Here is a 23668-nt window from a genome sequence, read left to right as displayed (position 1 = left end):
TAATCTTAAGGACAGTGAAACAAACGAAAACAATTTGCAAAAACAAATGTTTTTCCGCCTATCTCTAACCTGAGCATCTCAAGTAATGGCATTGGATCAAATGTAAATACTTGAGCTTACAATCTCTTCACTAATTGTAATAATGAGCACTTAATATCGAAACCAGTGTCTGGAAAGAGGTTTCTTTTCCAAGCACCAAATCAAGTTTTTGATGTTAACAAAAACGAGCAGATAGCCAAAAGCAACCAAAGCAAATCAAATTGAAGACTTCAACAGCAAACCCTACCACCGTTTGCTAACGAATTTGATTGCATTTCACGTAAAAACACCTTCGCGGGAACTCAGCACCCCGCCGATGTTCCAACACAATCAAAAATTTTGCCTCAGCAGCCCTAAAACCCCTCAAATTTTGTTCCGGATAATTTCAATTTATATAATTCTCAGTCATCCCATCCAACATATACTGAGCACGCTTCTCTTCAGTACAAATGTGTTTTTCCTTCCGAGCAACACGATCGTCAGTTATTCTAGCCCTTTACTAGCAGAACTTTTCCTGGGAATCGAAATAGATTTCTTAACTCAAATGTTGTGCAAAATCGTTGTGCAAAGAGTCTTCCCCACCATTAGTACCCTCATCAATTACCAAAGGAACCAAATGTCCTTCACCCCTCGTTACAGCCCTGAAATGGGCCCAATGGTATACAAAATCATCAGAACCATATTCCGACTCATTCTCAAACGATTTCCATGCCCCGTGCAAGTATACCAAACTCTATGCTCTCCCAAACACGAAAAAACGCAGAAAAAAATCAGCCCGGTCATTTCAGTCTTATGCCCAAAAATATACTTGCCAATGGCCAGCAAGTCAAATATTCAAACCTTAATTTCAACTTGTTCCACAGCTAATAAATATTGATCATAAACATTCAACTAAATTATCATTGTTAAAGCTACAAAACTTCAAGGGGAATCTACTTCACTTCCATGAATGGATCAACAACTTCTATGGTATGATTCACCACAACACTTCAATCACAGATACATATCCAATCTCACATTTGCAGAACTCCGTGTGCGGAAAAGCAAAAGACTTGATACATGCGTTTTCGTGTGACCCGTAGTATTACCAGACAGCCCTAAACGAAATGATGAATCATTTCGGTGACAAAACCATTTGTGAAATTTCATCCAAAATCAATAAATTCTTCCTGGAAGAATATCAACGCCTCCAGGCCATGTGAAAAATGCAAAAGCAATTATAGCATTGCAACTTGTCCTGAATACCAACTTTGCCGTCCCAGTGAAAGATAAGCAAATAACATTTGTAGGCAAAAATAATTTGTAGACAAACTGTCTGAGTAACATGCACCACATTAGACTTCTCCTTCAACTAAACGATGCCACGTATGCATTTTTTTCCACCATACAACTTTGCACGATTCAGCATAGCAAATGAACCGCCCAGCAGCAGCCTTTTTAACTGAAAACATCCAGAAAACCCAATCAAAAGTCTCGTCGAACAATAAGACAACAACTGGAACAACTGTCAGTAGCTCCCAAAGAAACAAAACAGCAGAAAAAAAATCTGAACAGCCGTTATGGACAATCCTTCAAAGCTGAAAACCAGATCAACTCACAAAGACAGAATCTGAATGGAAATGGTAATAGTCTTTCGGTTAGCATAAACCAGAACCCCGATGCACCAAGAAAATGGAATGAGCAGCTTCAACTCATCCCCGTTTCCTTCTTGAAAGAAAAGAAGGTCTTTGACACATAGGCTTTAATAGACCCTGGTAGTCAATGTAGTTTCATTCTGGATGCCATTTCTTTATTTTCAGAGCTTCTATGCGGTTCTCATCAGTCAATTACTCCTCAGTTTCTCAATACTAAAACAACATGTCTCTCTCTAAAATTAACGAACCAGTCATTATTGCTCCTTACAAGTCAATGGAGATTTCTTTTGAGCTCGCGGGAGCTCACAGTACACCATGTTTGAATGTCGGTGCCGCAAATGCAATGCTTTTCAGTTGAACCAAATTTCAACAATTTACGCCATATTCATTTTTGGGATATTGTGGATGGCAAAATTGGCGCACTAATTGATGTAAAAGCCTTTGCATTCACCTACCCCACTCACGTGATTCAAGGACATCAGAATCAACCTTTGGTGCAAAAACTAAACTAGGTTGGACATTAGCTGGACCACAGGTGAATTTGAAAACTGTTTCTCTAGAAATCATCAGAAACTATCTGACAAAGCAACAAAAACTTTTGATTTCCATGTTTCCAGAAATCGAGCAGAAAGACCCGCAACAGACGAACTTGTTCAACAATTCTGGGATCGAATCAGCAAGCGTTTAGCCTGACAGCAAACCTTCTTCTTCTCTTCATAGTTGTTCAAAAATATTGGAAAATTCGATAAAATATAACGGAGAAAGATTTGAAATAAGACTTCCGTGGACAGAAATTGCCAAGCTAGAGCAATTACTTTTCCGCCTTCAGTCAAGTTGAAAGTCTTAATAACGGACTGTAACAAAATTGCTCATCTCCGTGATAATTACAAAAAGATTTTACAAACTGACCTCGAGAAAAACTACGTGAAGCCAGGTGAGATGCAAGAATCACATCCTGATTGAGTCAGTTATCTCCCTCATCACCAAGTTGATAACCCCAACAAGCCCGGGAAAGTTCGGCGAGTCGCAAAGGATGCCTCCGAGTGCCGTAGATGATCCCTCAACGCCAACTTATTAACAGGTCCAGACCTGCTTAATAGTCTTCTTGGACTCCTCAAGCGTTTTCGTGAAAACTCGGTCGCAGTCCTAGCTGACATCAAATGCATGTTCTTGCAAATCGCAATCAACCAAATTGATCAGTCCGCACTTCGTTTTTTTGTGGGTAAATGACAATAAAATTCAACGGTATCTGTTTACAAGGCTGATGTTTGGTACCACCAGCTCGCCATTGTGCGTAATCTATGTGTTAAACCACTGCGTTGAGAAAAACGCAAACAAATACCCCGATGCAGTCAGAGCCGTCAAGAATCATTTTTATATGGACGACTACATCCAATCATTTGAAACAATTGGCAATTCTTCAAATTCTGTACATCAGATTTCCTAAAGTTTTCAAGAAGGCGGCTTTCGCTTTGCAAAGTATGTATCTAATAAACCCAAAGTTCTCGAAAGTATAACATTAGAAAACATTGAACAAAGCAATGAAATTGTCAGAGTCTTTGGACAGGAAAGAAACCTGTCAAATGACGCATTCATCATTAAACTTCTGACTAATTTTCCATTAGATTACTGTAAGTACACTTAAAGAAAATCTTTTTAGCCTTGTCTGTTTGATATTGGACCCACTTTGAATGTTTTCTTCTTTAACATTTCGCATCAAACCCTTCTCCAAAAAATTTGGAGACCTGGCAAAATCGGGTTGGACCGCTTCCTACCCATCAGAAAATCCCACTTCAGAAAGTATTAGAATCTTACATGAGAATGTCTGAAGTCTACCTCAGAAAAACTTTAATCAGTCTGCAATACTCTAAATGCAGTACAGAAATTCACGTCTTCGTCTACGCCTCAACAGTTGCAATGGAAGCTGAAGCGTACCTTCCGCTAAATAAAAAAAAATCTGAGACAACAGAAACTTGTTTCCGTAATGGAAAATTTAAAGTTGCCCCAATAACGCAAACCAGTGTACCCAAGCTCGAACTCGAAGCAGACGTAATTGGTGTTCGATTATAATCTACTATCTTAAAGGAGTCTTCCTTCAAAAAATACAAATCTGTTTTTTGAACGGATAAACAAGTAGCCCTCAACTGGATTGCACCCTCCAAGAAGCACACAGTCTATGTTGCCAACCGACTCCGAGAAATTCCAGCAACAACAGAAGCTAAACAACGGAAGCATGTACAAACATGGTACAATCCGGCCGATCACAGCACTCGTGGTTTAGATCCCCGTGAAATATCTTCCACGGGGTTGAAACCACCGGATTATTTATCCTCAACAGAGCCAGTCAATTACCAGTTTGTTCCTCAGAAACCAGTGGTGTTGACAACAGCCTGTCATGACTTCTCAAGTGTACCAGAGCCAGTTACCGACCCGACACGTTTTTTGTCCTGGACGAAATTGCTCCTCACTTTGGCCACTGATTTCAAAGTGCTTTTCGGAGGGAAAAACCTCGGTTTTAGTAACCAACAGTACACGAATGATGACATTGATCTATCTGGGAAGCACTTGATTAGACGGTCTCAAGAGAACTCATTCTATTCGACAGTTTTCTCAATAAAAAGGGGCTTCAATCCCCATCCTAAATGCAAACTACGGTCATTTAGTCCAACCCTCGACCAAAATAGTATACCCCCTTCAGAGGTAAGATTTCAATTTGCTCCGGATGAAATTGAAATAGAAAAATTTCTAACTATTCTGCATGCAAAAGACATGATTACACGCTTTTATCTAGAGCATGCTCATCATGTATGCATTCATCAGAAAACAGAACCCATCAAAGCGTTTGTTCAGCAACGGTACCACGTATTTGGCCGGCGAAAAAGTCTACTTAGCATAAAATTTCGCTGATTTTCATGCAGATGATTTAACGCAGAGAACATACAACCGATCATGGCTCCTCTTCCAGCTTTCCGTATCTGATCAGCCGCAGCAAAATTCTACTTTTCCAATAGTGGTGCCGACTTCATTGGACCATTCTACCTTGCGTTTTGACTGATTAGCCCATTTTTTGTTGATTTTCTTATAAAAGCTTCTAGGCAACCTGGGTTACCCTCTCTTCGACGATCTCTCCAAGTGTTGATTTCCTCCTGTGGGTTACCTTCTCTTCGACGACCTCTCCAAATGTTGCTGGACCCCTGTGGGTTACCATCTCTTCGACTACCTCTCCATGTGTTGCTGGCCCCTTGTTCGTCTTGGAGCATGTTGTGTAACAATCATGTCAGGAGTGACAGCGCAAGAAAACTTGAATCATGTCATTAAACAAATTGAAAAGGGTTACCCGCTAATATGTAATCATAAGCAAAACTGTAACAAAAGCCTTTACTGAATATAATGCTCTGACTATAGAACTCTGACTATATACGTTTCCATATATATAGAACAGTAATAGTAAACAACAGTAAACGACTGATGACATTGATCTATCTCGGAAGCACTTGATTAGACGTTTTCAAGATGACTCATTCCAATCGACACTTTCCTCAATAAAAAAGTGGCCTCAAGCCCCCCTAGATGCAAACTACGGTCATTTAACCTAACACTTGACAAAAACAATATGCTCCGTTCAAGTGGAAGACTTCTACCTGCTTCTGATGAACTTGAAATAGAAAAATATCCAACTATTCTGCATGCAAAAGACATGAATACACGCTTGTATCTGGAGCATGCTCATCATGTATGCATTCATCAGGGACCAGAACCCATCAAAGCGTTTGTTCAGCAACGGTACCACGTATTTGTCTGGCCAAGGTGTCTATTTAGCATAAAATTTTGCTGTTTGTTATGCAGAAGATTTAAAGCAGAGAACCTACAACCGATCATGTCTCCTCTTCCAGCTTTCCGTTTCTCATTAGCCGCAACAAAATTCTCATTTTCCAATAGTGGTGTCGACTTAATCGGACCATGCTACATCGCGTTTTGGCTGATTATCCCCCTTTTTTGTTGACTTTCACATAAAGGCTTCTAGGCAACCTGGGTTACCCTCTCTTCGACGATCTCTCCAAGTGTTTTGGCCCCCTGTGGTTTACCATCTCTTCCACTACCTCTCCATGTGTTGCTGGCCCCTTGTTCGTCTCGGAACATGTTGTGTAACAATCTTGTCAGGAGTGACAGCGGATGAAAACTTGAATCATGTCATTAAACAAGTTGAAAAGGGTTACCCGCTCATATGTAATCATAAAAAAACTGTAACAAAAACCTGTACTGAAAATAGAAAACTTGTTTCCGTTTATATAGAACAGTTACAAAGTGTCGTGATCTCGAGCACGACTCCCTGGAAATCAATAAATTCAATTTTTGTTTAAAATTTATTTTGAAAAAATATAAAACGTAGCTGGTATTTATTGTGTTTATGTATGCAAAAAACAACGAAAAAATTTATTAGCTGAAAATTTGATTTAATTGATTGGCATGTGAAATAGATTTTAGCTCCTTTTCCCGGACCTGATTTTCTATTTCTGTTACTTTTCGTCCTATCGAGCTCATCAGTTGGAGATACGTGGAAGTTTGAATCACGTTTCTATTGGTGGGAAAAAGTTGCTTCTGACATCTGATTGATGGAACAAAAAGATATTGACAGGGCCAAAACAAAATTAGAATTGGAATCAAGATTAAGTTTCGTCCATTGTTTATCGACACATTATCAGAGTTCTACAGGAAATTTCTTCTTTTGCTTTATAAGACTGTAACGGAACAAAATTTTTGAAGTTTCCTGAAGTTCAAAACAATGACAACCCGCCTTCTGCTTTTAAGTAAGATAGGGTATAGATTCATGAAATCTATCCGGTTGCTTTCGGATTGTGATTCATGTTCTCGTAGTCTCAGACGACTGCTCCCCCTCAGTTGCTGATGCATCTTCAGTGGTATTAGTTAATGACCTATCTTTGTCTTTAATGCTCTCAGCCAGTTGTTCAGTAGATTGCTGATAAGTAGGTTCTGTACTCAGGTTTCAGCCGAGAAATAAGACTTCAGTGGAAAAAAAACTCCAAGCTGGAGCAATTGCTTTACCACCCCCTCAGTCAAGTTAGAAGTCCTAATAACGGACTGGAACAAAAATGCTATACTCCGTGATAATTTCAAAAAGATTTTACAAACCGACCTCGAGAAAAAACGTGAAGCCAGGTGAGATGCGAGAACCACATGGGATCGAATCTGGTATCTCCTTCATCAGCTAGTTGAGACCCCTAAAAACCCGAAAAAATTTGGCGCGTCGCAAAGGCTGCCTCCAATTTCCCTAGATATTACCTCAACAACAACTTATTAACATGTCCAGACCTGCTTAATAGCCTTCTTGGACTCCTCAGGTGCGTTCGTGAAAACCCGGTCGCAGTCCTAGCTTACATCAAAAGCACGTTCATACAAATCGCAATCAACCAAATTGATCAGATTGCATTTGGTTTTTTTTGTGGGTAATTGACATTGAAATTCAACGGTATCAGTTTACAAGGCTGATTTTTGGTACCAGCAGCTCGCCATTTTGCGCAATCTATGTGTTAAACCACTGCGTTGAGAAAAACGCAAACAAATACCCCGATGCAGTCAGAGCCGTCAAGAATCATTTTTATATGGACGACTACATCCAATCATTTGAAACAATTGGCAATTCTTCAAATTCTGTACATCAGATTTCCTAAAGTTTTCAAGAAGGCGGCTTTCGCCTTGCAAAGGTTGTATCTAATGAACCCGAAGTTCTCAAAAGAATAACAATAGAAAACATTGAACAACGCAATGAAATTGTCAGAGTCTTTGGACAGAAAAGGAACCTGTCAAATGACGCATTCATCATGAAACGTCTGACAGAGCATCCATGATGAAACGTCTGACAGATTGTCCATTAGATTCCTCTAAGTACATTCAAAGAAAATTTTTTAGCCTTGTCTGTTCGATATTTGAATACTTTCTTCTTTAACAATTCGCATCAATTCTTCTCCATAAGATTTGGAGACTTGCCAAAATCGGGTTGGACCACTTCCTACCCATCAGAAAGTCTCACTTCAGAAAGTATTCGAATCTTACATGAGAATGTCTGAGGTCCACCTCAGAAGGACTTTAATCAGTCTGCAATACTCTAAATGCAGTACAGAAATTCATGTCTTCGTCTACGCCTCAACAGTTGCAATGGAAGCGGAAGCGTACCTTCCGCTAAATAAAAAAAATCTGAGACAACAGAAACTTGTTTCCGTAATGGAAAATTTAAAGTTGCCCCAATAACGCAAACCAGTGTACCCAAGCTCGAACTCGAAGCAGACGTAATTGGTGTTCGATTACAATCTACTATCTTAAAAGAGTCTTCCTTCTAAAAATATAATTTGGTTTTTTGAACGGATAATCAAGTAGTCCTCAACTGGATTGCAGCCTCCAAGAAGCACACAGTCTATGTTGCCAACCGACTCAGAGAAATTCCAGCAACAACAGAAGCTAAACAGCGGAAGCATGTACAAACATCGTACAATCCGGCCGATCACAGCACTCGTGGTTTAGATCCCCGTGAAATATCTTCCACGGGGTTGAAACCGCCGGATTTTTTGTCCTCAACAGAGCCAGTCAATTACCAGTTTTTTCCTCAGAAACCAGTGGTTTTGACAACAGCCTGTCATGACTTCTCAAGTGTACCACAGCCAGTTACCGACCCGACACGTTTTTCGTCTTAAACGAAATTGCTCCTCACTTTAGCCACTGTTTTCAAAGTGCTTTTTGGGGGGAAAAACCTCAGTTTTAGTAAACAACAGTACACGAATGATGACATTGATCTATAAGGGAAGCATTTGATTAGACGTTCTCAAGAGAACTCATTCTATTCGTCAGTTTTCTCAATAAAAAGGGGCTTCAATCCCCACCCTAAATGCAAACTACGGTCATTTAGTCCAACCCTCGACCAAAACAGTATACCCCGTTCAAGGGTAAGATTTCAATTTGCTCCGGATGAAATTGAAATAGAAAAATTTCTAACTATTCTGCAAGCAAAAGACATGATTACACGCTTTTATCTGGAGCATGCTCATCATGTATATATTCATCAGGGAACAGAACCCATCAAAGCGTTTGTTCAGCAACGGTACCACGTATTTGGCCGTTGAAAGTGTCTACTTAGCATAAAATTTCGCTGATTTTTATGCAGAAGATTTAATGCAGAGAACATCCAACCGACCATGGCTCCTCTTCCAGCTTTCCGTTTCTGATCAGCCGCAGCAAAATTCTCCTTTTCTAATAGTGGTGCTGACTTCATTGGACCGTTCTACCCTGCGTTTTGACTGATTAGCCCCATTTTTTGTTGATTTTCTTATAAAAGCTTCTAGGCAACCTGGGTTACCCTCTCTTCGACGATCTCTCCAAGTGTTGCCGGCCTCCTGAGGGTTATCTCCTTTTCGACGAACTCTCCAAATGTTGCTGGGCCCCTGTGGGTTACCCTCTTTTCGACGACCTCTCGAGGTGTTGCTGGCCTCTTGCTCGTCTTGGAGCATATTGTGTAACAATCATGTCAGGAGTGACAGCGCAAGAAAATTGAATCATGTCATTAAACAAGTTGAAAAGGGTTACCGGCTAATATGTAATCATAAGCAAAACTGTAACATAAGCCTTTACGGAATATAATGCTCTGACTAGAGAACTCTGACTATATACGTTTCCATATATTTAGAACAGTTACAAAGTGTCGTGATCTCGAGCACGGCTCCCAGGAAATCGATATTGCTTTAAAATTGATTCTGAAAAAATACAAAACGTAGCTGGTATTTATTGTATTTATCTATGCAAAAAAAACAGCGAAAAAAAGATTAGTTGAAAAACATTTAATTGATTGGCATGTGAATTAGATTTTGGTTTCGATCGCCGGACTCGATTTTCTATTTTTGCTACTTTTCGTCGTCCAATCGAGCTCATCAGTTGGAGGTACGTGGACTTTTGAATCACGTTTCTATTGGTGGGAGAATGTTGCTTCTGACATCTGGTTGCTTCTGACATCGGAACAATAAGATATTGATAGGGGCAAAACAAAATTGTAATTAGAATCATGATTAATTCTTGTTCATTGTTTATCAACACATTATCAGAGTTCGACAGGAAAGTTCTTCTTTTGCTTTATAAGACTGTAACGGAACAAAATTTTGAAGTTTGCTGAAGTTCAAAACAATGACAACGCGCCTTCTGCTTTTAAGTAAGATAGGGGATAGGTTCTTCAAATCTATCCGGTTGCTTTTTGATTCTGATTCATTTTCTCCTAGCCTCAGAAGACTGCTCCCCTCAATTGCTCCAGTGGTATTAGTTAATGCCCTACATTCGTCCTTACTGCTCTCAGCCAGTTGTTCAGTAGATTGCTGATCAGTATGTTCTGCACTCAGGTTCCAGCCGAGCAAATTGGCTATCACCAACAAAAATCGGCTTGCACTGTACTCCACCTGAATGAATGAGGTATTCAATCCTTTGCGGATATTGAAAGCAGGTGGATTTGTTGAACTGTTCACTTTGAAGAGGACCGGTTCGCACTAATCAAAATCTGCGACCGCTGAAAGTCTTGACTTTCCATCCAAGCAGTACTTCCACAGGAGTTCTGCCCGCGTCATTGAGGAGTTTTGGTGAATCATGAAGGCCTGCTGTAGAAAATTACTCAATGACACCCAGATTTTATGGGTCAGTAAAATTACTGTTTGTATGTGAAATGGTTTTGGAAAAAAGGTCAGTTTGGGTGGATTGAAACGCAAAACACCACAAAAAATGATAGTTCTAGATGGTTAGAGCATGTTTCTTTTGTTCTAACCCTTTCTCTCTGCTTTTTAGCACTGTATTCAGTTACCATTGTTGGTTTTTGATAACATCGTGGAAAAGTTCTTTCGCATCAAGCTCACTGTTGATGTCTGACTGGGCTTTCAGGTAGATTTGTTCAAAAAAGTATTGTTTAAATGGAAGCAGACCAATCATTGTCATCATTCTGATCAAAAACTAATCTGCTCAAAGCAAAAGCATGAGGATTTTGATATCCGGTTGTGTATTTCAACTGGAAATTGAATCCCATCGGCGTTATTGCCCATTTCATGATTCTAACTTATGCCGTTTCCTTGTATTTATTCGTCCGTTGCAAGGCAGTATTTGAAAATTTCGTGGTCTCTAAACTTGATATTCCCCCGAAAAAGAATTATTTCAATCTTGTGACCCCAAAGACAGTTGCAAGTGCCTCTTTTTCTTCATTGCCTACTTCTATTCGATTTGAAACAATTTCCTGAAAAGTAGATTATAGTATATTATTCTTGTGAGAAGACCTCGAATACTCCTAGTTCCGAGGTCTCTGTAGTCGTCATTGCTTTTTTCTCAAGCCATGGTGCTGAAGAAGAGGCTGAGCACAAGGTATTTTTTGATGTTTCAAAATACTTTCGGTCTTATTTTCAAACCTAAAATTGTCTTTTGGGAAGTACTTCAACAGTAACATCCTTGAAACAAAATCTAGTATCATTGGTCCAAAAAAAGTTGCTAAGTCAACAGTCAATTTATTTCCATTCGATGTCAGTTTCGCAATTTTGATTCTCTCAACTTGTTTAGGATAGGGTGCTATTTCTTCATTTGAGAGAGAGTGAGAGAGCAACCAAAAAACTGACTCTTCAGAATGGTTTTGATTTGGATTTCTGTTCATTGGTGGTGAAGTTTTTTTCACGCACCCAACTTATGAATCCAAGCTTTCGTTTCTCCCACTGCTCAATTGTGGTTCTATGCCCAGGACATTGTCTTGAAAGATGACCACATCACTGATTCTTCACTGAAAGTTGATTCAATGCAACTCTGCAAGATCGACAAAAGGTTTCCTTGTGCATATTTCCTTGGAATCGTCGTCTGAATAAATTTGATTATATGCGTCCGGTTAACTAATTTTGCCAACGTAAGAACCCCAATAGAGATCATGGTAGATGGTCTTCAGGTCAAGGATGGGGTAAACCTCTTCCATAACTTTGCAACTCATGTGCAATTTCCGGTCCACACATAGTTTTCGGATTCCAATTCTCTTCAGCTTCCATAATAATATAAATAATGCATTTAATACTTCGCTGGGCCGCATTCGCTCCACTATTGACTCGAGCTCCTCTTTGACCCCCTCTATTAGAGGTTTATTTCTGGCTATACGGACCCCTGGACGTGATCCCGAAAAGGTTATCAAGCGTTTTGACTGATTAGTTTTTTATTCGCCACTGCATTGACGCCTTCGTGGGGCACTATATGTCTAACAAGTGGCCCAAATTTTTTATCGGACAGCACAGCTGATGGTGGTTATTGCCTTTACTTGCTTGCGTTGCATTGAAATGTTAGTAAACCCAGAAGCGCAGTTGACGAATATCAAAGTCCTCAAGACGTATACTTTCACCAAGTAACTGAAGTTTACTCTACTCAGTCTTAGTGTACGCTGATATCGCGTTGCCATCAGCAACTGTACCAACTTCAGCTTTTACTGGGATTTTTTGAAATTTCACTGACAAGTCAAACACTTTTAGGTTTATAGTATATTCACGTCTCCATTTTGAAAGTTATTTGTCCCGGCAAAAAAACGTCTTCCTTGTAGAAGTTGTTCTGTTGGTCAAATTTACTTTAAATAGACTGGGTTTTACTTGAGCACATTTGGCAACTTCTCACAGACTTTACAATGTTGAGCAAAGCGGGTCACGTTTTATGCCGTGTAGAGTACACATCTAGTACACAAGCTACCATTGTCCTTATTACTCGTCAATCTTTCAATTGATTTTCTGGAGGTACTTTTGGAGTTGTACCCAACTTCCTGTTCCACTGTAATTGGCTGAAGACCCGAGAAAGAGCTAGCAAGCGCGAATGCCTGCATTATGAACTGCAGAAACACGATCATTTAAAATATAAATGGTTGGTTTCGATTTGATACCGTCTAATAGTCCTAATTTGGTCTCGGGGTCTCATACTTAAAACAAATATTGTTTTTTCCATTGCCTTCTCGGGGTTTGTTAATTTTTTAAATGTTGAATCCCAACGGCGCTATTACCGATTCCACGATTCTAGCTGATGCTGGTTTCGGTTTTTTTTGTCCAATGCATGGAGGTATTTGAAACGTTTGTGGTCTGTTGAAGCAATCTTCCCAGAAAGAATTCTATCAATCTTTTGACCTCAAAGAAATTGGCAAGTACCTCCTTTTCTTCATTGGAGTACTTCAATTCGGCCGACTTTGAATTGGATTATCCCTAATTGGTGGTGAAGCAAACTTCTGAATACGAGCATTCGTTTCTTGTACTAACTAATTGTTGTTCTATTCATCAAGATATCGTCTTGAAGGGTGAAAACACCACTGATTTCCTTGATAGTTGTTTCAATTTAATTCTGGAACATCGACAAAGGGTTTTATTGTGAATAGTTCCTTGAAATCTTCGTCTTAATAAATTTGATAATATGCCACTGATAAACCAATTTTACCAAAGTAAGAAGCCCCACAGAGATTCCGGTAGATAGTCTTCAGGTATGGGATTGGGTAAACCTCTTCCATAACTTTGCTAATCATGTAAAATTTTGGGTCCACACATAGTCTATGCTTTTCGTTTCGCTTCATTTGTCAAAATACTGATGATGCATTTGCAACTTTTCTGGGCTGCGCTCTCTCCACCATTGACTCGAGCTTCTTTTCCCCTGTCTAATAAAGTGTGTTTTCTGGTCTTAGTAAATTCAGAAAGGCAGTTGATGAAAATCATAGATCTCAAGACGTATGGTTTTACCAAGTAACTGAAGTTTACCCTACTCAGTTTTAATGTACGCTCATTTCACGTTGCCATCAGCACCTGCATTAACTTCAGCTTTCAGTTTTTATATGTGGTTATTCGAATAACTTCGACAACTCAAACACTTCCAGTTTATAGTTCATTCCCCTCTCCGTTTTGGAAGACGTTTGTCCCCAGCAAAAAAAAACAATTTCCTTGCGAAATTAATTGTGTTGGTCAAATTTACCTTACATAGACTGGATTTTACTTCAGCACTTTCTGCACCTTCTCACAGGCTTTACATTTTTGGTTAAAACTTGATGTCAGTGTTTCATATGTAAAATAATTTTAATTCTTGCAATCTCTTCCTAGAGGTTGGTTGATGTTTCTAGTGTTTCAAAGTCACAATAGGCCGCATTAATCTTCTCTCTCCATGAAGAAGATGTAGCTTTGAATTGCTATTCTAATCTTTTTAAAAGTTTAAAAAGAGTATCTTCTAGCATTTTACGGCTCATTAGACTCCTGGGTTTCAAAAGAGCGTCCTCTGGCGCACATACCAAGAATGAAAATTGTTACCTGTACGTCTTTGATTTTACCACTGGTGTTGACCGTGTCGTCTTTTCAACTCTGCGCGACATTTTGCTACAAATGACACTATCCATGCAGTACAGAATTCAACAATCTTTAAATCGAAATTTTATCAGTCATTCGGTGATATGTATACCATTAACGTGGTCTTCAGCACGAATCAAAACAAATCATTATGTTGAATTTTAAACCTGTTCCAAAATATACAACATTTAGCTCGTATTCATATCACTTATCTATACAAAATTGTACTGAGCAATCTTAGATTAGCTTCAGAAACTTTTTTTTATTTGCACGAGAAATAGATGTTGGTTCCAATTTGCAACCCTTGTTTCCTACTTTTGATATCTTTCAACCAATTGTGATCATCAATTTTAGGTCAGTGGATGTCATAATTAAATTCTTTGAGTAGGGGAGTTCATTTTGAAATTTGATCGATAGGCCAATACGATATTGATACCGACATTAAAAAGTTAGAATCAAGTTTAGTTTTGTGACCATTATTTATCAATTCCCCTAGGAGAAGAAAAGTTCTAAGGTTCTAGATGATAAAAAACATCACGCAACACCTAAAGTAGCGAAGTATAGCTTATTACTAACCAATATTTACATAACTAAATATACAAGTCAATAAGTGGTTGCCATTTTGTCAATTGAGCAACATTTTACATTTGATCAAGCCATATAGACTCACAAAGTTTGGAAACAAATGAATAAAATCTAAAGAAAACAACAAATGAATAATTCTGGTCGAACTGTTTTTTTTACGAAAATAGGATCTCAATTTATTTGTAGCTGCGTTCAGTTGTGAGCTGGTGACCTTGAAAAATTTGAAAAGGGGCTTCAATTGATGTTATTATAAATTATTTCAGACCACTCCTAAAATTTAGAATAAAATTGAGAGAACAAAAGCAATTTAAGCAAACTTTTGGTTTGATTTTTATTTTTTAACTTTCTCTTGTTCAACTCAGTGACCTGATACTGTGGACGAGAGAGGCATTTTAAATCACGTGAAGAGCAGGAGGAAGATCGTGAAATCCTCAATACAGAAGCCAATTTCCGCAATCCGGCAGAGACCACTCTAGTAACATACACGGCAGATTGGCGGAAAATATGCATTGATTCCCATTACAAAGGTTGGGATTGAAAGAACAGAAAAAACTAGTGAAAAAATGATATTCGTACAAAACATTTTAACGTGCGAACTATTTTGATGTAATTTTGGAACTGTTTCGTAGTGAAACGACACAGGGGCTAGTATCAATACCAATGTGCATGAGAGATGGCAACGAAGACAAAAGTTCGAGTAACGGGCATATAAAATTGGGCTTCATGAGAGAAGACTGAAACTAACCTAGAGAAGTCAAAACGAATTCACGTAAATTAATGAACAAGCAGTGAACTAAGGTAAAGCAAAAAAAAAATTATTCGACCGATTAAAAAAACAAAGCAGGACAAATACTGACGTACAATTCAAAGAATTTTCATTGAATAAACAAAAACTAGACCTTGAACAGACTGTGAGTGAAATGGGAAAACCATTACCAGAAAATCAAATAAAAAATTATTAAAAAAACTGAAAATCAAAGTCAAAATGCCGCATGATGAAAAATCTGATCAAATTTTGTCATGAATTGAGATCCCGAAAAAATTATCTTTGCAAAAACTACTTCATCAAAACAACTAGTACCTACTGAAACCACTTAAGCGAATTTTTCAAAATTCTTGAAGCCAAATTGTTAAAAAAATAAGCACTTACAAACAACTTGGACTAAAAAACTGGGAAAAGTTAATAGAATTTTTGATACTACAAAAGCGCTTACATTCAAAGAAAATTTACCCTCAGCCAATAGGCTATCCAGCTGCTCACAATTAAAAGGCATGCCATAGAGGTCTAAAAAATAGTCTAAAGCAGAAAAGAAACGAAAAACAGCAAAAAAATTAAAGAAAAGTAGGTTCATTTTTCGCAGATTTTTTGTCATATTTCTCAACAAAATATACTTTTTATCCACAAAATTTTATCCATTTGTTATCTTTTTCATCTAAAAACTGCTCAATAAATAGAGGTCTTTCAATACCCGTTTGAGGCAGTAAAACAAAAAAAAATCGTCAAAAAATCGCAAAAATTAGACCAAAATCAGCAAAATACATGAAAAACCACCGAAATAGCAGAAAAATCATATAAATTTGCAGAAACCTTAAAACAACTACAAAAACCAGCCTAAAATTCCAGCAAAATCATAACTAAAACTCTTAACCAAAAAAACTGAACCTCTTAACAAGAAACGTTGAAAAACTGCTTTAAAATACTGCTCGTGAAAAAAATTTTGCTCGCTCAGAATTAATTTTTACAACTCTATTTCTCGCTCTCTACAAAAAAACGATATGAACAAAACAACACTCCCTTTTTGCTTTACTCTTCGTTTTGTTCAGCAACAAAATCACTCAAAACTTTTTCACGTGTTTCATTTCCTGCTTCAAAAATTACTCCAACAAAATTGAGTTAAAAAAGGACTTTCCAATTCTCCTCTTCGACGAATCGCAATAAAAAGACACCGCCCAATAAAATTCAATTGTTTTGAAACGTAAAAAATAGGAGAGCTATAGGAGCCGGCTGAGAAGCTGAGGCGGCTATTAAAAATACCATTCTCGAGAGGGATATGGGAGATTTGCCCTTTATCCACAAAAATTCATGCGTAGCCAGAGTTATCCATGAAACATGCGCTTATGATCCAGAACAATTCTAAAAGCGCTGAAAACCGACTTACTTTTATAACAATTTAGCTCTTTTGCCCACTTCTAGATAGAAAGGTCAAATTAATCAGAATGAAAAACTGAGGAGGCAAAAAATTGAATAGCAACATGCCCAAATAATCGAAACAACCCTTGTTTGAAAGCAAGATGAATACATTTGCGACCCCCCACTCCCTAACACGGTCAATGTTAAAATTCAACAAAAAAAGTCAACCGTCATCATGCGTTCGGAGATATATAATTTCTATTTTCAATAAGAAAATCATGTCATTTTAATTTTAAAGTTTTCAAACAATCCAAAATACGTGGAAGTGCAAAAACAGAACTCAAAGAAATATGTCCATCAATAATAAAAAACAAAAAAGTGAAAAAGTAGCCGCCGTTGACGCTGATTGGGATTGAAACAGAAAAAAAAACGAGATTAAAACTGACCGACTTTTCTCTCAAAAAAGTGATCTTATGCGGGGTGCAGTTTGATTCCAAAACTATACATCTTTCAGCTTGTAAACTGAATACTATAAAGCTTAATAGTAATGTAAGCCAGCAAACGCTCTAATGAAATTGGATAAACCTAATGCACCATGACTTGATGACCGGGCTCTATCGGTTAATCCCGATTCTTTTAATTTTGCTCCTTTGACATTGATCGTATGTATTCACTCTACTACATAAATCATTGCTAGAAAAAATTTAAATTGTATTCATTAGAAACAGTGATTGAGGTAAGTCACGAGTCAAACGTGAAAATCGTGACCTTTTTAAAGTGAAGAAGGTGAGCAAAAGGTAATGCGAATTAAAAACAACATAGCCGAATACTCCGGAATTGAATCGAAGTTAAAAAATGACCTAAACCTTAGCAAAACACCAAGTGATACAACTACTGTCTTCATTTTATCATTCTTCATGAAAAACAATACAAATTATCAGTGAAAAACCAAATTATGGAAACTTTCATAAGCTGCAACTCAAGATGCCTTATTTATATTATAAGGTCTGAAATGATTTAATGGCATTGAACGAAAAAATCGGGTAATGAGGGATAATGACCGCACAAATAACGGAACATATCAAAAAGGAGAAAAACCGATCAAACAGAAAAGAAATGAAGGACGAAATCTAAAAAATTATGTTAAATCAATTGATAATATTCTGCAAACCTTGCGACGTCTCAATAACGCCTCTCAACACAAACTTACAAACAACACAATTTTGTTCATTGAGCATTAAACGACACCCGAACGCACGGGATAACAATTAAAACATGAGCAAGAATTAAAAACTACAAAAAACTGCAGAATTGATTGGTTGCGAAGTTAAAAGCACACAAGTTTACAATTATTGCTCCCAATTTCATTCGAGAGTTATTCATAGCTTTAAGATGATTTCGCAAAAGTGTGTAGAAAACAAAAGACACAGAAAGCCCAAAAACCAAAGAAAAAATCGGTCAACACAGTAAAAGAAGAAGCTCATCCCGAGGATTCTCCGAACGTTTTACAATAATTATCCTGACTCTAAGAATCAGACTGCAGTAGCGGTGACGACAACAACGCGGTCGCCACGATACACAATGATCTCGAGAAAAATGAAGCCCTTAACATGCGCATCAAAATCGGAAATATCTCAGCATTGCAGCATTACAAATAGGTCACTAGCAGCGCAAGTAGTCAATAGTTAACCATATGCAATATGGGTACGCGAAATCAACAAAACAGTTGCGGACATTTTTCAACGAATCACTTCGTATTGAGGGTAACATTCCAACACCAGTAACTAGCAACGGTTGAAACACATCAGCTGCCACGTTCACAGTCGTTGCTGATGGCCTCAAATCGCTCATCGGTTGCCATCTTTTTGATCAACTAGGACTTGTAGTCACACAATCATCATCGCAACAAGGTAATCAAGCAAACAATTTCAACACATTCCGCATTCAATGAAAAGACTTAAGTCAATTCCCATATGAGTTAAGTCAATTCCCTGACTTAATTAGTCGCATTGGAAGATTAAAAAATCATCCATTAAGAAAAACCAAAAATTCACATGCATTTCCAACCACGACACCACAAAAGGGAGACGTATACCTATTAATTTGCAAGATAAAGTAAATACTGAACATAAAAATAATACATGATGAAAAACACATAACAAAACTTAATAATTGTCCAGGTAAATATTTATTTTCACCAATTGTAGTCACGGTTAAAAAAGATCAATTTCAAAAACTTGCGCTTGATTCAGAAATTCTCAATAAAGCAATACACAAAAATAAATACCAAATGCCTAATATCAATTTTTTTCAACATTGGTCATTAAGTGGTCTTATAGTAAATTAAATCTTGACCCCGACAGCTAATGACGTTAATTTCAATATAACAAACAGCAATATGACAGGAACGTACAGATTACAAACTGGATTTCATGACATTACAGATATGCCCGCGGAATTTCAAAAGGCAATGGATTACACTTTAGTAGCGTTAAAGAATGCATATTGCTTTCTTGATTATTAGAAGTGTTAGCAAAAGATCAGAAGAAGATCATAAACAACATGTATTCAATAGCCTCAAAAAACTTGATGTCGCAAATCTTCGAAATAATTCTTCTAAATGTCACTGTGCAAAGCTATAAATCGATAAGCTGGGATACAAAATTTCACTATCGGGAATATCGCCGATCGAAAGTAAAACATCAGCAATCTTATATCTTGAAGCACCAAAAACATTAAATAAACTCCGTTCTTTTCTGGGATCAGTATATTACAAAAATCCTTAAGTCCATAAGTAATATATTCATCTCAAACCTTGCACAAACTAGCCACCCGTTACGTCCATTTTGAGAAAATCTGCTAAATTTATTTGGATTGATACTCATGAAAACTTTCCTGAATTGAAGAATCGCATCGCAAACGCAACTGAGAATTGCCATTGCAATCCGCAACCCCAAACGCCAGTTAGATGTGGTGCTTCACGTGCCGGGCTCGGTGCTTCCCTTGAACAACTGACAGTAGACATGTCTATTTCTAGATTTCTAAACTCCTTTCAAGAGAGATACAGTGTCAAGCAATCAGAAATACTAGGTGTAGTTTGGTCAATTGAAATTTTGAAAACGGTTTGTATGGAAAACATTTTAAAGTTATCACAGACCATAGAAAACTACTGTCTATATGAAAAGCAAATCATACAACAGCCGTCTCACCAGTTGGGTAGATAGACTATTACCCTATCAATTCACAATTGAACACATGACAGGTGCTGAAATGGGATTAGTTGGTTACATATCTCGATACTATAATCAAAAAGCTTAAAAGTCTCAGCCTCTGATGAGGAATTCATTGTTGCAAAACATAAATTAGTTTCCGCTGCCGCAAACTCTTTAATTTTAAACTCAGTTCGCTCTGCAACTCATTCACACAATTTACTTAAAGCATATGATCCCGCAACGCGAATCACTACACAAAATGAACCTGTCGAAAATTCAATAAATACAAATAGCACACTTGAGACCCATTTACACGCGCATGGATTTCACTTGTCACCCGCAAAGCGAAGACCAGGTACAATGCAAATTACTAAAAATGCATACACAGGGTCGCAAATACCAATTAACACAACACTCGCTAAGCGAAATCTACTTCAAGCATTCTTTCTAAGTTCAGAAAATAAAGTCTTCCACAAGACCAGAAACGCAATTTTATAGGACAAATTTCCCACTAGTTAGTAGAAATTCCAATCACAGTTCTAAAAGTCAGCTGCAACAAATAAAAATCAGTGCCTTTTGCCCAATCTCCTCGAAATCAGTTGCCTAAAATCATCTCCATATCAAACTATGTTTGTTACCAGAAATTTCATTCAAGTAAAATAAATTCGATAAACAAAATCATTATGCCCCCAAGAAGCGCATCACCAGAGTTAGATTCGGCTAATCTTCCCGAATGCCAACAACAAATCTCTCACCAACATCCACAGCTGCTTCATCTAACATTAGTACACTCCTCACATTAGACCACAAATACAAACATTTGATAATATCATTGAAAGGTCTTCAGCAAACCCTTGATAGTTTCACTCACAATTAAACACGCAGTCCTCAAAGAGGTGCGTGATTTGTATGCCTACACATTGCTAGTGGCCAAGCATGAATAGGGAATTGATCGTCAGACCAATAGAGTGTAAAATCAGCACAGCAATTGGCAAGAATCTTAAATCAGCAATTCCCGCGAAGCAATTTCACCCCATATACCTTGTGATGAACCGAACCAGGAAAAACAAATTGATATTCGTGGACCAATTTACGATGAAAAGGGGAATAAAATATACTTTACGCCGATATAGATCGTTTACCTAAATTTCCTACTGCATGTATAACTGACAAAACGAACGGGCCTGATGTAACAAATTTTTGGACATGTATATTGAAAAAACTTGGAATACGTCGTTATATTTGTTTGGATCAAGCCAGACGCATTGTGGGAAACCAAGATAAGGCATTCTGTAATAAAAATGACATAGACATTATAGAAGCTTCCGTCAACGATCATCGAGCTATTGGACTGGTTGAAAGATTAAAGCAGAAAATTCAGAATAGACTTGCATGGATCAAAGAGAACTAATTCGTTCGACATTAAGCATGCACTGAAGACTATTGTCCTCCAACTGCGAATATGAAAACAGAAAAAAAACAAAGATTTCGACATTCGAAGCACTTTGATAGAAAACATAATACCCCGCTGAGCTTAATCTGTACTACACCTGAGCTGTCTAATCTCTCATAAGAGAATATTATAAAATATTATTTAGATGAAGACACAGTTACCGCTGAGACCATCCTTCCCGACTACAATGGGGAGAGCGGTTACCGGAGCGAAATAGAGTTTGAGAGGGAAATGACCAAAGCCACTAAAGATGCAAACAAACCGCGAAGAGTCCCGATTCCTTCGATCAAATCTTCGCCGATCAATACCACTATTCGAAAGTGCGGTGCGATTCAAACTGACGAGCAAAGTGCATGGCAAATGTCGATCCAAAAAGAAACTTGAGGCCTTCATGAGGTACTGGCATCCGGGTCCAACATTCACAAACTCAGCGCAACCACCTCGACGATCAAGGACCCGGGAAAAGCAGTCGTCACAGTTCGCAATAGTGACATTGCGAAACTGAGCACCCAACACGAACGCCAAGCAACCCTAAAGGTGTATGCAGATCGTCGTGGACCACGCACCAGCGAAAAGTTGGTGGAAGAAAAAGTACAAAGCTAGATCAATGAAATAACCCGGAAATTGAAAAACGATAAAGAGATGAAGCACAAGCGACGCGATCCGAGCAGGGGTGCGTCATCATCAAAATCCAATATCACACGCGATACGATGCGGGGGCACCCCCAAAGTCACTAGATTCTCGGCAATCACTAGTCAAAATCAGAAACGAACATCAATTTGCCAAGCGAATTATTAGTTCCTCGGCCTAATGCCCCGACCTCAGCACTCCAACAATTTCCCCATTCCACGTCTACGACAACCAAGGATGATCCGGCCGCAATCGACGAAGCCCAACGTATTATGGTTTCGAGGATACGTCATCCGATTCAGAATTTTCTGCCCCACCGAAGAGACCACGAAGAGCAGGCGAGGCGACGTTGAAAATTTTTAACCACCAAACGTTTCGGTTGTAGAACCAGTACAATCTACAACGGAGCAAGTTCCAGGGGAGCCAACCATTTCGCAGGCAATTTAAAATGATTCGCCTCCTGACCCGCGGTTGCGATATCTAGCGGAAAATAGAAAACCAAACCACCATGAATCTGCCATTTCAATGACAGTATATGAGGCGGAAATACAAGAAAACTCCGAATAAACGTATTTAAACTCAAAAAACGCACATTATATTTTAAAATATATCACTAGTTATGATAACCAGCAAATATATTGTAACTAGATCGCTAACCGTGGACCAAGTATTAATATTGTTACTATTATTAGAAACTGTCCTATTTGTACAATTTTTTCTTGTTCAAGGGGTATGTGATACATGTACAATTCCCAATAACCATCAATTTTTGCAGATCTGATACGATGTCCTTGTTTAGTACTTAATTTTATGTTGCCCTTCAACCTTCATTTAACTTCAGACATTTTTTTCACGTTTCCTGCTTTTAATTGTTTTTCTTTCATATGACTGTAATTTCCCGCTGCGTGGTCAGACACGTCTGTTCACTTTAATCCAATTTGTTAATATCCACTTGAGTTCATTCTTCTCAACTTGTCAATTCAATATCATCTTGCCTTAATCTCTTTGATTCTGCTCCGCAAAGTAATTTGAGAAATAAACGAGTATATCGCCAGGCATAATCCAGTCTAAACTTGAAAGTGTGTCTTCGCGTGGTGAAGTCTGCAGTATTTTAATAAAGTACGACAGAGGGCAAGGGAGATGCAAGAGTAATTGGGTATCTTTCGGTCGCAATGATGTTGGTGTACTTGTTGGATAATTAGGAAAGTGCTTGATAAGAGGAGATATGCGAGGGGTTGCATCGGGGGATAGAAAGTACAGGTTTTCTGCGGGATGGTGGGATCATACAGAAAACGTACAAATACACGTTCAAAATCTATACAGGCATTTCCTTTGAAAATTTTTTGCACTTTTGTCAGATATTTTGGATGGTGATTCAATGAAGTAGCTGACCTTGTCAATTTTGGTCCATTTTTGTGTTATTGTTTCTTACACCACTTTGTTAGCTCAACTGTTATACTATTAGCTCAAGTTTCCTGAAACTATTATACTGTTAGCTCAACTGCTTTTATTCAAGTTTCCTGAAATCAGGTTTTCAATTTAAAATAGATTATTTCAGCATGAAAGCTAATATCAGGGTCATTCCAAAAGACAAGTTAAAAATTTGCCAAAGAATTTATTTTGAGCC

The 23668-nt window shown here is 38.0% G+C and overlaps 1 protein-coding gene across 2 annotated transcripts in view; it reads right to left on the bottom strand.

The window, feature by feature from the left end:
• The window catches only part of LOC142339618 (ADP-ribosylation factor-like protein 5B), a 463878-nt gene that overhangs the window by 172144 nt on the left and 268066 nt on the right, over positions 1 to 23668 (bottom strand). The gene's annotated exons all lie outside the window — the stretch shown is intronic.

This window comes from Convolutriloba macropyga, chromosome 1 (genome assembly GCF_964194025.1).
Source record: "Convolutriloba macropyga chromosome 1, txConMacr16.3, whole genome shotgun sequence".
In the NCBI taxonomy this organism is placed as follows: domain Eukaryota; kingdom Metazoa; phylum Xenacoelomorpha; order Acoela; family Convolutidae; genus Convolutriloba; species Convolutriloba macropyga.
This window is presented reverse-complemented; position numbering and strand designations above follow the sequence as displayed.